The 17,463-nt window shown below is 36.9% G+C and overlaps 1 protein-coding gene and 1 pseudogene across 3 annotated transcripts in view; both read left to right on the forward strand.

The window, feature by feature from the left end:
• Positions 1–17,463, forward strand: part of ARHGAP28 (Rho GTPase activating protein 28) — a 239,700-nt gene that overhangs the window by 52,472 nt on the left and 169,765 nt on the right. The gene's annotated exons all lie outside the window — the stretch shown is intronic.
• Positions 565–742, forward strand: LOC131812018 (U4 spliceosomal RNA; annotated as a pseudogene).

The following is a 17,463-nucleotide window of genomic DNA, read 5'->3' on the forward strand; positions in this document are numbered from 1 at the left end:
AAACATATATTTTTATCCCCAGGGGTACAGGTCTGTGAATCACCAGGTTTACACACTTCACAGCACTCACCAAAACACGTACCCTCCCCAATGTCCATAATACCACCCCCTTCTCCCAAACCCCCTCCCCCCCAGCAACCCTCAGTTTGTTTTGTGAGATTAAGAGTCACTTATGGTTTGTCTCCCTCCCAATCCCATCTTCTTTCATTTATTCTTCTCGTAATGTTATTTTATGGGAAAGATTCATTACATTGTCTCATATTGTCCTCTTGCCATTCCTTCCTACATACCATGTGGCATCATAACATAAGTATCTCTGTCCCCAGACTATCAAATGTTGTGTGTGAAACCAAACATGAGTTTTTGTGGGAATGCTTGGCACCCATAGATTTAGGAGTATACCCCTTCTCGGATGTTGGGATAGAAGGCATATTCAGAGTAGTGCGATCAGCCTGCCCTTTGAAAAGGAGTATTTTAATGCTGGAAGATGTAATTATTTTGTACTGGCAGGTTAATCTTGAGTAACAGCTGAAGTGTACATAGCTTCAAAGATACACCCTCGTAAGCTTTGCGCAGTGGCAGTATCGTAGCCAATGAGGTTTATCCGAGGCGCGATTATTGCTAATTGAAAGATACACCCTCGTGTACATTTAAAGTTCAGGGATGACCTCAGGGAGGAAAAAGTATATCTTCAAAATGTCATTTTAATTTTTAAAAAATAATTCATGTTTTCCAGTTTTATTGAGACATAATTGACATACTGCAATGTACAAGTTTAAGGTGTAGAGCATAATGATTTGACTTACATATATTGTGAAATAATTGTCACAAGTTTAGTTCATATCCATCATCTCATATAGATGAAAAAGAAAACAAAAAACCAGTATTTTTCAAAACAGGCTTTCGATAAACTTTAGCCCAGTTCTCTTTTCTGGGTTCCTTCTTCTGTCTACTGGACTCTTCTGGTTGGAGAAGGCAACTTAAACTCATCATGCCCTTGGGCACCTGGGTGGCTCAGTGGTTTAAAGCCTCTGCCTTTGGCTCAGGTCATGATCTCAGGGTCTTGGGATCGAGGCCTGCATCAGGCTCTCTGCTCGGTGGGGAGCCTGCTTCCCCCTCTCTCTCTGTCTGCCTCTCTGTCTACTTGTGATCTTTGTCTGTCAAATAAATAAATAAAATCTTTAAAAAAAAAAAAAAAAAAACTCATCATGCCCTTGAAAGTGCCCTGTCCTCTCTCATCTCTGGGTCTGTAAACATGATAATAAATGCTAATGTTTATTTAGTACTTCCTTTAAAGTTGACACAGGTCCAAGTACTTTTATGTGTATTAAAGCCACAAGGATCTTACTCCTAGGACGTAGGTACTGTTTTGCTTCTCATTTTACAGATTGGGAAATGACACAGAGAGTGAGTTGCCCAAGCCAACTGTAGTGGCCTCACTCCAAAATCTCTGTTGCTGCTGCTGCTTTTTTCTTTTCTTTTTTTTTTTTTTTTGGAAATTGTGGAACAATATACATAACTGAGCCTGTGATTCTTAACCACAACACTCAGTCCCCTTTTTACACATCCTGATTCCCTTGCCTGAAGAGCCTTCTCCCGTTCTACTTTTCCCAGTTAAGACTTACCCTCCTTGGTTACAGATTACACTGTCTAGAAAGCCTGCCCTGGTACCTTTAACTTTCCTCTTCCATCTGGGGCCAGTTTATCTCCTTTGTGCTCCCTAGGCCCAGTGCAGCCCTTGATTTATTATTCCTGAAATAATTATGATATTGCTCTGTAGCTGCTCCCTGCCCCCATGCTGGACTGCAATCTCCCTGAGAGCTGGAGCCATTATCCTTATGATGTCAGTACCCAGCAACATGGCTTGTACATGTTCATGGAATGGAGGGAAGGGGACAATGTATGAATTTTCTTCTCCAAAACTGGGACTTGATCACAGAAGACAGTTTCTTATAAAATAAATAGAAAATGAAACCCTGAAGAAACACAGGGAAGTGATGATCAAGGTCAGTTTCCACATAGTTAGTTGCTTATATTTTCACTTTTTGTTAAAAAAGAAAAAAAAAAAAAAACCACATATACCAAAATACAAAAACACAACAACCCCAGGCTTTGAATTGTGAATGAGAAAGGAAATGTTTTTGTTTTTCACAGTGTAAAACTAAAATTTCCATGACCTCATATGAGGCAGTGCCTCTTCTTGGAGATAATTTGTCTCCTGTTAAAATGCAGCACCTAACTTAGGGCTCAGTAGCTTGGGATGTTTTCAGAGCATATCATAGATACACACATGCTCTACAGGGGTGTCTGAAGAATCCACTGGTTCTCTGTGGCAGAGATGGCACAGAGATGGCACTGCCAGATCTAATAAGAGTAGCAACATTAGAGATTGATTACAAAATACTAGAGGGTTGTCTCTCTGAAATTGTGTATATCGTACTTTTTGCTGTTTAGTTTTCTTTCCTGTTTTTAGTTTGATTTTTCTGTCCTTGAAATTCTCTAGGGTTATAAAGTTAATTGTCAATTGCTAGGACAAGAAGTCAATTTTCTGATTACAAGAAATAGCAAACTTGAAGACATGTTTCCAAATTTAAAAAAATTCCAGGGATCTGGCAAATCCAACTTCATAGAATAGTATTTAATTAGAAAGGAAGGAGGGCTTCATTTTTAGAACAGACCAATTTGATTATATTTTAGCTATTAGATAGATTAATTTTCAGGGTGGTCATTCTTTATTGTAAGCATTTAATTGACATTAAATCATATTAAAAATTTAATTTTAGCTCCCTTTACAAATTGGCTAAAGACCATTCACCCTTGGTAGACTAATAAGATTTCTACTCAGCCATGCTTTTTATTAATCCTCATTACTACTCTTGGAGGGAAACATGAGGAGCCAAATGGATTCTTTCCCCTACTGAGTTCAACAAACACTGTTTCTGGAACTGTTTCAAAAGATTATGAGAGTTATCCTAAATTACTGGGTCTTTATGATGTGACTGATACACTACCTACTGTGCTAATGAGGCACCTATTACTGGGTCTTTATACCCAAATTCAAACCAAGGAGCAGGACAGACCTTCCTACCTATTCTGATTGTATCACTGGCATTACATGGTTCTTAACTTTCAGATTTCCTTCTGAGCTTTCTCTTGATCCTCTTCCTCCAGCTTGTACTTTTACAACCCTTTTTTTATTGTCTACATCCAAGACCGTTTGTGTCTTTGGTTAACACAGGCCTCATGCAGTGTAACAAAGGTTCCAAGCTCAGCAAAACCAATTGCTAAATCCACTCCAACTGCTGTACAAAGAGGACCATGTCTAAGCAGAAAGGACTGCTATGAAGTGGGCTCTGGAAGCTTCTCATAGGGTATGAGGTTCATTCTTAGCCTGGGATTACTGTGTGGTGACACACAGGTTTTGCCTCCTCTCAGCTGAAGAGCACAGACAGGTAACAAGGAAGTGGCTTGTTGCTCTCAACATTTCTTTATCAGCTCTGGTCGCAGTTGAGGAATTCAGAGTTTAGGCTCCTAAGAAATGTAGTCAGTAATGTCGCACCAAGTATTACAGGGTTATTTTTTCCTTGTTATGGGCTCCTGATCTTTCCATTTGCTTTTGTCTTCGGCCCACTCACTGATGACTTTTTTTTTTCCTGTTGTTGCTATAAATACTATACATGAGAGTAAAAATTAGGTATAAATAGAGCCTCAGACCTTTCCTAATAAATCAGTAGCTTTTGTGTCTTACAGAAATGTCATACTATTAGTTAAGCGATTCTGAGTCTAGGCTATAATTTGAGAGGAGGCAGAGAGATAAGGATGTGCCTAGTGGGCAGTAGTACCAGTGAGCGTATTTTGTACTTTTTTTTTTTTTAAGGAATGACTCTTTGAAGGGGACAGTTTAATATTTCTGCTTATTTTCAGTACAATATTAAAATTTTAAAAACTTAAGATAAAAAATTATTTTATAAAAAATTGACATGAGAATGACTGCTCTTGTCTAATTAAAAGTAAGTTCCTTCAAAGTAGCCTTTAAAAAATGTATTAGGTTTTCCTGTGTTATCTAATGTGAAGTGACAATAAGAATAAGTATTGTGTTTTCAGTGAGACAAAATTGAGATCAACTGTATATGTATTTTTTCCATCCCCTACTTATATGTGTGATTCATGGGGATAACATAATTTTATGATTTACTCATATAGTTTCAGCTTATTCTACATCTGCAGACCCAGGGAAGAACATAATCTGTAAAACCTTACAGAGTAAGAGGTTTGACCTGAAATTGACTTTTAAAAATGATTCCTGGGGACGCCTGGGTGGCTCAGTTGGTTAAGCAGCTGCCTTCAGCTCAGGTCATCATCCCAGCATCATGGGATCGAGTCCCACATCGGGCTCCTTGCTCCGCAGGGAGCCTGCTTCTCCCTCTGACTCTGCCTGTGCTCACTCTTGCTTGCTCTCTCTCTGACAGATAAATAAATAAAATATTTAAAAAAAAAATGATTCCTAATAAAATAGATATTTTAAAATTAAATGAAAAGGCAATATTTGGAGGAATGGAATTGAATGAATTGATTCATCTTATTTTTGTTATTGTTTTTGTGTTCTGATGGTCTTCTCAGAGGTGTGGCTACTGCATCTTTCTCACTCTGTTGTCGAGTTTCATTTTGAAACTTTGCACTCAAGCATACTGATTCTTGTCTTAGTAATTACTGTCATAAAACAAAAAGGTTGATAAGAGAGCCTTAATTTCAGGAAACAAACTGAGGGTTGCTGGAGGGGAGAGGGGTGGGAGGGATGGGGTAGCTGGGTGATGGACATTGGAGATGTCCTATGGGGTATGTGATATTGGGTCTGTGCTATGGGTAGTGCTGTGAATTGTGTAAGACTGATAATCACAGACCTGTACCCCTGAAACAAATAATACATTATATGTTAATTAAAAAAAAAGAGATTGCTGAAATCTTAGGCAGTCTAATTGTGTAGGGATGACACAAAGAAGCAGGCTCACTTTTCAGGATTAAGATTTGGTCATATTTGGTCTAAATCAGCAAATTGTGCTTATCTTAAGTATCATGTCAGTGGCTCTAAAATATTTGACACATTGATTCTCTGTTTGCAATGATCTCATCTTTGTCTTGATGTCTACTTATCTCAAATGAGACCATTTTCATGAAGGAACAAGGTAACATAATTAGGAAGAAATGACTGTTTAAAACATTATTATAGAATAAGATATATAATTTATCTTTGATCATGTGACTCTGAAACTGTAATTATTTTCCGTATATTTTTAATGAACTCCCTTTCTTTCTATTAAATGTGATCTTTAGACCTTATCATTTCTTCCAAAACGGTACGACACATCCAGACAGCTTTTATAGAGGACCCTTCAATGACATGTCCTTATCAGAGTAAGATAAAACCTCTCTTTGGATAACTGAGACCATTTGGTGGCGCTAAGTCATGGTAGAAGTTACATATAGGGAAATTAAAGATGAATACACTTCTGTGTGGGATATCACAGTCAGAGTAATCTTAAATACCAAGATCTGAAGAATCTGTGCTGGCCAAGAGAAAACATCGTCAGAACTTTCAAATCACTAAGCCAGATACAGTGGGCAGTTGTTTCCTTCATACTAATTCACACTGGCATGGAGTACCTTTCCATAACTAATGATGTCTGTACCCTCCACCATCTGTAACTCTGTGCACTGAGATAAAAGTAAATTAATGGTATCCAGTGCTTCAGAGCAAGGACAGCAATTTTCTCCCTTCCTTCTGCAGATCGGTTTCCTAAGGATCTTCGTAAGCAGTAGGGTAAATGAAGGCTGGAGGCCAGAAGTCTGTACCTCTGAGTGGGTAGATGAACCTGATCCAAGGGGAAGGAGGTCAGGGAGTTTATATAAGGGGACCAAAAGTAGGTAATTTTTCAGAAAAACAGTAAAGTAATATGGAGAAAGTTTAGGCCTACTAAGGCAACTGCTGAGTCAGAAGCATTATAGGAAGCATAAAGTGAGAGTGAGATTGAATAATAGCTTATTTCCAAAAAGTGACAGTGGAATCTTTAAGGATAGAAATGTCTTTAGGGTGATTATTATAGACTAGAAAGTATTGGAAGAGAGGCAGTGATTTGACAGACAGGGAAATGAAGTGTTTGAAGGAAGAGGCAGAGAAACAGAAAGTGGTACCTTTGGGTTCACAATGTAAGAAAAATGGGTTTTAGGATAAGAAAGTGAGAGAATCAGAGTTATTAAAGCCATTTGCACTGGGGCGCCTGGGTGGCTCAGTGGGTTAAGCCTCTGCCTTCGGCTCAGGTCATAGCCCCGCAGCATCGGGCTCTCGCTCAGCAGGGAGCCTGCTTCCTTTCCTCTTTCTCCCTGCCTGCCTCTCTGCCTACTTGTGATCTCTGTCTGTCAAATAAATAAATAAAATCTTAAAAAAAAAAAAAAAAGCCATTTGCAGCACTTATCAGCTTTTGTGCAGATATTGAATCTAGGAAAACTGAAAGACTATTTATTTATGTATTTATTTGTTTATTTAATTAATTATTTTTTTAAAGTAGGCTCCACACCCAGCGTGGAACTCAATTCAGGACCCTGAGATCAAGACCTGAGTTGAGATCAAGAGTCAGATGCCCAACTGACTGAGCCACTCAGGTACCCTTAAAAGACTATTGAAAATTCATGGTCGGGGTGTGCCTGGGTGGCTCAGTTGGTTAAGCATCTTCCTTTGGTTCAAGTCATGATCCCAAGGTCCTGAGATCAAGCTCTGCATCAGGCTCCCTGCTCAGCAGGGAGTCTTTGCTTCTCCCTCTCCCTTTGCCCCTACCCCTCTTATTCTCTCTCTCTCTAAAATAAATTCATGTAGGGATGTACCAGATCCTTTAAAATGTTTAGAAAATGTTAATAGAATTCTCCCTTTTATGAGCATATATGGTATAAACTAGCATTACAGAGATAACTTCATGTAGCTTTAGGTTTATAGAAAGTTCCTTATTATGTATATGTTCAGATGGGGAAGGAGGTTGTTTGTTTTATATTAGTTTTGCCTTTTAGAAGTTTATCCACAGTCCTAGTGAATTTTGTACGTAGGAAAAACTAAGAGTAAGATTCTTGCTAAATAGAAGGCTTGGGGATGGACCATGCAACAAGAAAAAAATGTACATGAAAATAGGAGTAAATGCTGGATAGCCACTGGTTGTTGTTGGTATAGACTAGTGGCTTCTGAAATTGCTATAAAGAATGACATGAAAAATAATATAATAAAGAGATTAGGTCTGAATTTTATGCAGTTTGACTTGTGCCATTTACATTGGTTGTGCATGACTAATATTATTTATTTTATTGTCCAAATGGGACACTTTTGAAAGCAAAAGGAGATGCTGTACAGTCAAGCCTGGACAACAGGTTTAAACTGGAATTTTGTGAGCAAATCAATACATATGGTCACCCTAAGCCTGAGTCCAAATAATATAAAATGTATCCCATGTTTTCCCTGGACAGCATTTGAGCAATTTCTTTGTATTATCAATATACACCAAAAATATCAGTTAAATTTGTATACGTCTCAAGTATTGTGGTTCATATTTTGGTCACAAAAGAATTGGGGCATTTTGGCCGTAAGTCACGGCTAATTTCATTTTCAGCCTCACCAGTATTGAAATACTCAACTCTGGTAGGTCTGAAAGAAGCGAATCAGTGGTGAGTGGCAGGAACCAGAGTGCATGCATGGATTGGAATCCTGGCTCTTCTACTGACTGCGGGACCTTGGGCAAGGTATCTATCTAGCCTTGGGCTGGCTCAGGTTCCTCACTAAGGGTAATGATAGCATACATTTTATAGACTTAGTGTGAGGGTTACAAATACCAGTTAGAAGTCAAGACCTGAGAACATCAACTGCCACATAATAAGATCTGTGAAAGAATTAACAACTTCTCTTTTTCCTCCTCTTCCTTCTCCCTTCATGAAGCACCATTCATGTTTTGCTGTCTTTGAATCATCCTTTCCTGCCCTCTCTCCCTTTCTCTTCTTCCTGCTCCGCCTTTAAAAACAAAAAACAAAAAACAAAACAAGTAGTGTTCATTTGCAAGTGAGGAAATCATTCTTATACAATCATACTTAAAATACATTAGTAACATTACAGTATATTTTTCTCTTCTAGGTTACCCTCTTAGAAAAATATGTGGGGCTCCTGGGTGGCTCAGTTAGTTGAGCAGCTCCCTACAGCTTGGGTCAAGATCCCAGGGTTCTGATCCAGCCCCACACTGGGCTCCCTGCTCAGCAGGGATCCTGCTTCTTCCTCTTCCTCTGCTGCTCCCCCTGCTTGTGTTCTCTCTCTCTCTCTGTCAAATAAATAAATAGAATCTTTAAAAAAAAATCAAAGTGTAATAAATGAAAGAAAACACCATTTTTTACTATTTATTCAGGATTCATAGTAATCTGACAAAGCATACATTGTGGTTAACTACAGAAATATCCCAGGGTCCTAGGATGGGGCCCCATATGGGGCTCTCTGCTCAGCGGGAAGCCAGCTTCCCTTCCTCTCTCTCTGCCTGCCTCTCTGCCTACTTGTGATCTCTCACTGTTGAATAAATAAATAAAATCTTAAAAAAAAAAAATCCCACTGAACTAGATACCAGACTTCTAAGTAATTCAGCTTTCTCAAATCAAAAGAAGAAGAGGCATCTGAGCAACCATTATGATTGTCATAATAATTTGATGAAAATGTTCTAAAACTGGATTATAGTTATGGTTGTACACTTTTTAAAATTTACTAAGAACATTAAGTTGTACCTTCAAAATGGGTGAATTTTATGATGTACAAATTATATCTGGATAAAGTTAACATCATAATTATAAATGTGAATGTAAATATATATAAATATGTTTATATATATATTTTATATATATATATATTTATAATACCTTCTGGGGACACAGGCCCAATGCCTGAATCCCATATAATGACATCATAGCCACAGGGTCATCTTCTTATCCTTCTCATCTTATTTGGGGCATTTTGGCTTTGACTTTTACTTGGGCCTGTCGTAATTATTCCTTTTGTTTAAAGAGATGTTACTGGAAAGAGCTTTCCACCCTTTTTTGTTTGTTTGTTTTGTTTCTCTTTGGTTTATTTTCTGGTACAGTGGAAATATCCCATTGTAACTTTAACTTTCATGTCCTCTTTTTCCTTTTTTAATTGAAAAATAATTGACAAACAGTATGTATTGGTTTCAGGTGTATGATCTAGTGATTTGATATTTATATACATAAGAAATGTTCACCATGATAAGTCTAGGTTACCAACTGTCACCATACAAAGTTGTTACAGTATTATTGGCTATATTCCAGATGCTATATATTAAATTCCTGTCTTATTTATTTTATGACTGTAAATTTATACCTCTTAATCCCCTTCACCTATTTCATTCATCCCCCCCACCAATCCCTTTCCCCTCTGGCAGCCACTAAATTATTCTGTCTGTGAGTCTATTTCTGTTTCTGTTTTTTTGTTTGTTTCTTTTTTTAGATTCCAAATATAAGTGAAAACATACGGTATTTGTTTTCCTCTGATTTATTTCACTTAGCATCCATCATTTCCTCTAGGTCCATCATTTTGTCACAAATGTGTTAAAAACCCAAGATGAGTAATGAAGATAACTCTTAGCATCAAAATATCCTTTCTGACCCTTTACAAAGAATATGGCCTGTTTTAATAGTTATCAGAAATGGAAAATAGTATTTTTTGGAAGATTGAAACTGATTCCTCGAATGAGCCATTCTGTAACAAGGTAAAGTTTGGGAAACAGGAGGAAGCCCTGTTATGTATTCTGTGGAGGTATATGGGGAAAGATGGGGCGCAGACCAGGATTGAAAGAGGAGGAAACAAATTGGAGTAAAACCTAAAGAAGTAAAATGTCTCTAGAGAGATGGTTCAGAGGCAGACATAATGAGGGCAGAAACCTGGCCAGCATTACATATTGGGAAGAGTGTATATGAATTAGAAATTATAGGGATATATTGATGATTAATACACAGCTTGTTTATTTATGTTACCAGGGGAAAGAAAATTCATATAGATTTAGTAAAGGAACATTTAAGTAGTGGTTGATGTTCTACCTATTTATCCCATTGAATTAAAAAAATTAAGCAATGGCAAGAGTATAAATAATTTTTCCAATTTTGTTACCTCTCTCTTGCATTATGTCTCCTTCTATCATTCCGAAGTTAATGGGACCTGTGACTTCAGAGACACAGGGACAGATTAAATTGCCAGTGTTTTATAGCAATTTTAGTAAATTAGTTAAAAACTGATGTTAAGGGTCTTTCCAGAGTTCGGTAGAGAAGAGCATTGAACACAGAGTTGTTCATCCAACATAAGCAGGACTAGATCTTAAGCTCTTACACTGCTTTGCCCCAGAAGAAAATTGATGAGTTCTGCCCCTTGGATTACCTTTCATATCAAGAGGCTTTGAGGGTGTTTCCCCTAGACTAGGCCTCAGTAGTCCAATACCTCAGCTAGAAATTTTTGACTTTGAGGACCTTTCCCCAAATGCTGTTGAGTCCTTTCTTTGTGCTATGCTAACTAGCTGTTTCCAAGTTTTGGGGAGGAGGAGCTGGGAAACAACCTGAAGCTTGAGGAACTGCTTTTTTTTTTTTTTTTTTTTTAAACATATGTCACTGCATTGTAGGTTTGCTAGGAATATTGTTTAGAAGATTCAAAGTAAGAAATTCCTGTGGCAAACATACTGTAATTGTATCAGATGAGAAATGGGAATGGGGGGTGGTGCTTAAAATCCGTGTATCATAAGTATGATTGTGCTGTTCCCCTTTGGTATAGGGCATAAAGATGGCTCTAGAGTTTGTTTCTTGCTTGCTTTTTAATATTACTCCAGAAAGCAGGAAGGGAAAGAAGGGGAAATATAAATTACCCAGTTTTCCTCTTAGTTGGTTGGTCTAGTTAAAGATTTATATGAAAACGACCTGAAAATGAAATTTTATGGTATTTGTGACTTTTGTTCATTCTGTATCTGTCCACTTATTATCTTCGATAAATAAGAGTTGTGGTTTTTAATCAGGGAAGAGAAAAGGCAAAATAGGAACTGAAGATTTATTTGTAGGTAAGAGTCAGGTAGGGGCATAAGACTGCTTTAAATTTGTTCTAAAATATTTCTTTATTAAATGGGTTTTTAAAATCATACTAATTTCACATGTGACACTGTATAATGTAAGTTTGAGTGAAATGCTGGTTAAAAATCAATTAAAATGTAGTACTTAATAAGCATGGAGTAGGCTTTTTCTTTTCAATACTTACTCTCTTTTCTTCTAATCTTCATTTTACCACTGATGCCTTATATTTAATTTTAAAAGAGGTAAACTCAGATATCCTGACAGATGTGGGTTTAGTTCTTACTTTAATCCTTTTAGACACAATTAATTAAGTTTCAGAAAGTTTTATTAAAGACTTGGTTGGCAAGTTTGGAAAAATTTAGATTTTTCAAAAAGAAAAGCTCAGAAATGAATAAGGCAATTCTAGTTTTCATTTGGAATATCCTGTTAGTGATCAATAAAAGCCCCACTTTGGGTAGTCTTTATCATTTTATACTTTTTCTGTACTATATATAAAGTTGCGATGACTGTCTTCATATAGGAAATGTGAATATACTTATATATAATATTAAAATATACATATATATATAGTATGTATGTATTTGTATATTTAGAGCTTGAGCTCTGCAACAAATTTAAAAATTTTAAATAAGCCAGAGATGTTTCTGGAACATCAGTCTTAAATGAGTGAAGAAACTGAAATCTATAACTCATCTATGACAGGAAATAAATATGGAAATTACAAGAGCAAAAATGAAATGAAGAAAATAGCTAATATTTGAACATGTTCACAGATTCTTAGTTATCTGACCTTGAAAAGAAATGAAAGATAATACGGAGAGACTAGACTTTCATATTCAAGTGCAGAGTTCCTCTGCTAACTAGTAACCAGACTAAATTTCATGCAGAAGTTGCTGCTACCCACTGATTTTAAAGGCAGAATGTCCTGCAATCAAAATTTTGGTCACAGGTGGTTGACTGTTTTTTCAAAGGAGATTAATTAAGATTGTAATCAGAACCTTGTTTGGTTCAACAAGAAGTCTGTGCTAATTGTTGGCTCTCTTCTAGGAGGGAGACATCAAAATATAATCAGGAATGTTAGGGGTTTCAGAGGAACTCAGGATCCAAAGACTTGCAGGAGGAGTTCACAGAAAGAATTCAGTGCTAGAAAATGATGTGAATATTCTCTGAAATGGAATCATATCATAATTATGCATGCCCCTATAAGTTTGATCAAAGAAAATTCTTGGGAGAACTATAATGTATAGGTGAGTTTTTCTACCTTTACATATGTTGGGCAACTTTAAATGTTGGATAGCAGTAAATTTGCAAATGTGACTGTTTTCATCCTTCAAGTAAAAATTTTTTAAGTTTTTTATACTGTCATTGAGAGCAAAAATAGTAAAATTCATAAGAAGAACTATCAGAGGAAAATCTTATCCTGAAAATAAAGACTGTAATCTCCACCCCACCAAGAAGTTCTTAGGTCCAAGCCTGAAACAAACTCAAAATCAGCAAGCACATAGTAAAATTATAAAGTATATTGAACATACAGTAAAATATTGAAAGTTAAATACACAACTTCTTTGGAATTATTTTAGAAAAGAATTTTAAAAACCAGTAAAAAAAAGTTTATATTTTATTGACATTCCTATTGCTTTAAAAAACACATTCAAAATACTTGGTTACTGTGTGTTCCTCAGCAGTGTGAAAGATACCTAATTAGAAAAGGTAATTACTTTGATAAACAAAGTAATTGAAATCAGAGTTAATTTCAGATTTATTATTGTCCAGAACTTACCTAAATTTACTTTAAGTTACTGAAGTAGAACTTTACCTTTAAAACTGCTCTCTCCCTATTACTATTTGCTTTACATTCTAATCTTTAATTTATATGACGGGGTTTGTTACAGTTACTCTGGGTCAGTGACCGAGTGCCTTCAAAAGATACAACACTAAAATGGGCCTTAATCTTCCTTGGATTCATTTCACATTATTGATTTTACCTGGCAATTCAAATGTGTAGGTACTATATACCTTAGAATATAGGAAAATGGGTTCATGTGATTATACTTATGTTTCTGTCTATAACAACCTTTATTTCTCTCAAGTTAGATTGCAAACTTATTTGCTAAAATTTTTTAAATTTAGATTCAATTAACATATAATGTATTACTGGTTTCAGATGTAGAAGTCAGTGGTTCATCAGTCTTATATAATATATAGAATACTGAGTGCTCATTATATCACATGCCTTCCGTGATGTCCAGCACCCATTTACTCTATCCTCCCACTCCCTCCCCTCCAGCAACCCTCAGTTTGCTTCCTATGATTAAGAATCTCTTATGGTTTGTCTCCTTCTATGATTTTGTCTCCTTTTATTTTTTCCTCTCATCCACTATGATTCTCTGCCTTGTTTCTTAAGTAACATATGTGTGAGATCATATGATAATTATCTTTCTCTGATTGACTTATTTTGCTTACCCTCTGGTTCCATCCATGTTGTTGCAGATGGCAAGATTTCTTATTTTTTTTTGATGGCTGAGTAGTATTCCACCCTGTGTGTATGTATGTGTGTGTATGTATGTAAGTGTGTGTATATATATATATATATATATATATATATATATATAAAATCTTTATCCATTCATCTATGGACATCTAGGCTCTTCCATAGTTTGGCTATTTTGGCCATTGATGCTAATAAACATTGGGGTGCAGGTGTTCCTTCAGATCACTACATTTGTATCTTTGGGATAAATACCCAGTAGTGCAATTTCTGGATGGTAGTGTAGCTCTATTTTCAACTTTTTGAGAAACCTCCATAATGTTTTCCAGAGTGGCTGTACCAGCTTGCATTCCCATCAGCAGTGTAAAAGTGTTCCCTGTTCTCCACATCCTCACCAACATTTGTTGTTTCCTAACTTGTTAGATTTTAGCCATTGTAACTGGTATGAAGTGGTACCTCATTGTGGTTTTGATTTGTATTTCTCTGATGCCAAGTGATGTGGAGCATTTTTTCATGTGTCTGTTGTTCATTTGGATGTCTTCTTTGGAAAAATGTCTGTTGATGTTTTCTATTTCTTGACTGGATTATTTGTTCTTTGGGTGTTGCGTTTTATAAGTTCTTTATAGATTTTGGATACCAGCCTTTTATCTGATAAGACATTTGAAAATATCTTCTCCCATTCTCTTGGCTGTCTTTTGGTTTTGTCAATTGTTTCCTTTGCTGTGTAAAAGCTTTTTATCTCGATGAAGTCCCAGTTGCCTTTGTTTCCCTTGTCTTTGGAGACATGTCTAGCAGGAAGTTGCTGCCGCCGAGGTCACAAAGGTTTTTGCCTATGTTCTCCTCTAGGATTTTGATGGATTCCTGTCTCACATTTAGGTCTTTCATCCATGTTGAGTCTGTTTTTGTGTATGGTGTAAGAAAATGGTTTGGTTTCATTCTCCTGCATGTGACTGTCCAATTTTCTTAACAGCATTTGCTGAAGAGACTGTCTTTTTCCATAGGATGTTCTTTTTTGCTTTGTCAAAGATTAGCTGACCATAGAGTTGAGGGTCCATTTCTGGGTTCTCTATTGGGTTCCACTGGCCTGTGTGTTTTTATGCCAGTACTATACTGTCTTGATTATTACAGCTTTGTAATAGAATTTGAAGTCCAGAAATGTGATGCCATTAGCTTTGGTTTTCTTTTTCAACATTCCTTTGGCCACTCAGGGTCTTTTCTGGTTCCATACAAATTTTAGGATTATTATTTGATCCAGCTCTGTGAAAATAAATTGATGGTATTTTGTTAGGGATTGCATTAAATGTATAGATTGCTCTAGATAACATAGACACATTTTAACAATATTTGTTCTTCCAACCTATGAGCATGGAGCATTTTTCCATTTCTTTTTGTCTTCCTCAATTCCTTTCATGAGTGTTCTATAGTTTTCTGAGTACAGATACTTTGCTTCTTTGGTTAAGTTTATTTCTAGGTATCTTACGATTTTGGGTGCAATTGTAAATGGGGTCAACTCCTTAATTTCTCTTTCTTCTGTCTCATTATTGGTGTGTAGAAATGCAGCTGATTTCTGTGCATTGATTTTATATCCTGTCACTTTGGTGAATTTCTATATGAGTTCTAGCAATTTTGGGGTGGAGTTTTTTGGGTTTTCTACATAGAGTATCATATTGTCTAGATTACAGACTTTAAGATGCATGTACATTAAATACGAAAGATTATATACACAGCACTTTTATCCATACACTGTACAAAAATAGCCAAAACTAATATATGGTATTAGAGTTCAGGATAGTGGTGTTCCTGGGGATGGCTGTGGAAGACATATGGGGCCATGGTTAAGTTATAGTATCTCATTAGGGCTTAGCTTCCTTTTCTGTAGAAGGGTGTTTGATAATGTTTATAGAGTTCTTGGTACATTATGTGTTGTAGAGTGAGGAATTAATAAGCCACAGGTATTATCAATAGCTAATGGTCTCTTGGCAGCCCCTTGTTTCTGAAATTCAAAATGTCCATTTTGACTTTGTCATCTTCCTTTACTTTTATCTACCCATTTCCTGGTAATGTAGGAATCATCCTCCTTCCCCCCTAGTCCCCCATCCATCACAAGGTCCATTGAATAGCTTTCCAGATTGTATCAGTTTCTTACATTCCCAAGGCATGTTCAAGCCATCAGTCTTTTTCACTTGTCTTACTTCAGATGGCTCCCAGATGCTCACTCTGCCTCCAGAAAACTCTTTATAATACAGAAAGAATGATTTTTCTTTTCTTTTTTTTTTAGAATGATTTTTCTAAGATGGAATTCAGACAGGCTGCATATGCACCCTACTTGAAATTCCACAGTGGTTTCCCATTCCTCTGAGGATAAACTACCGTTGCTTAATATTTAAACTATCTTGTAAGACCCTACATGGCCCGATTTGCTGCTCCTTCCCTCTCTATTTTCAACTTTTGCTATTCCCCCTTTATACTGCGAAAGGGTTTACATTCTTTGGATTTCTTTTCAACATGCTACACCATCTTTTTTCACTTCATGCATGTTATTAGAAGTAATAACTTTTCTAAGAGTAATAATTACTTCAAAGTGGTATATTTGTTAGAAACAACCCTCTTCTCTGTGCCTCTTATGGGCTGAATTGTGTTCCCCCCGAATTCATGTGTTCAGTGTCTGACACCAGTATCTCAGAATGTGACTAAATTTGGAGATAGTGCTTTTAAAGAGGTAATTGAGTTAAAATGGGATTGTTACAGTGGACCCTTTCCCAATCTGACTGATCTTATAAGAAGAGGAAACTAGGAAGCATCCTGGCACAGAAGTAAGCCCATCTGAATACATAGTGAGAAGATGGCCATCTTCAAGCCAAGGACAGAGGCCTTGGGAGAAACAAACCTGTTGACACCTTGATATTAGACTTCTAGCCTCTGGAACCGTGAGAAAATAAATTTCTATGTGGAAGCTACCTTGCATGTAGAACATTGGTACAGCAGTCTTAGGAGGGTAGTATATCTACAGTGTATTCACTCCCATTCTTCAGGACTGAGCTTAGAAGTCCCTTTATCTCAGACACTGCCTAGGTTAGACTGACTTCCATATGGCACATCATATCAGAGAGGCATTGGTACCTATGGTGGGTCAGGCCCTGGTCACAGTGCTGTATCTTTTGCCAGCCATTAAATTGTTTTGTTTTGGTTTGGTGGTTTTTTTTTTTTTTTTTTTTAAGATTTTATTTATTTGTTTAAGAGAGAGAATGAGAGCAGGAGAGAGTGAATGCAGAGGAGAAGAACAGAGAGAGAGGGGAAGAAGTAGGCTCCACATGGAGATGGAAGACTGACGTGGGGCTGGATCCCAGGACCCTGGGATCATCTCCTGAGCAGAAGGCAGATGCTTAGCTGCCACCCAGGTGCCCCCATCCATTTAATTCTTACAACTACTTTAAGAGGGAGGTAGGTTTATCATCTACATTTACTGATCAGAAAACTGGGAAAAGAGGAGTTGCCAGCCATACACTCATCTGCAAATGATCCTATGTCTTTTCCTCAGTTCTTGTTAAGGTAGAATATATTCTCAACACAGGTGTCAGAGTTTGACTCCACTTTACCCTTATGTACCTTATTGTAGCATTCATCTAATATTATTGCAAAGCCATGTTTCATTTTCTTTTCTACTAGTTTCCAAGCTCCAGGAACACAGACTCTGCCTGGGCTTTTCTCCCGTCATTCTCTTGGCCAGTGTCCAGGACAGTGTGTGGCTTACTAATATTTGTGGGATGCTCCCAGCTTCATTGCTGAGGAAAGTTAGCTGCCAGAGAAATTGTGCCTGGCCTGCAAATGGGGAAGGAAAACAGCAG

Source organism: Mustela lutreola, chromosome 11 (assembly GCF_030435805.1).
Source record: "Mustela lutreola isolate mMusLut2 chromosome 11, mMusLut2.pri, whole genome shotgun sequence".
Taxonomy (NCBI): Eukaryota; Metazoa; Chordata; class Mammalia; order Carnivora; family Mustelidae; genus Mustela; species Mustela lutreola.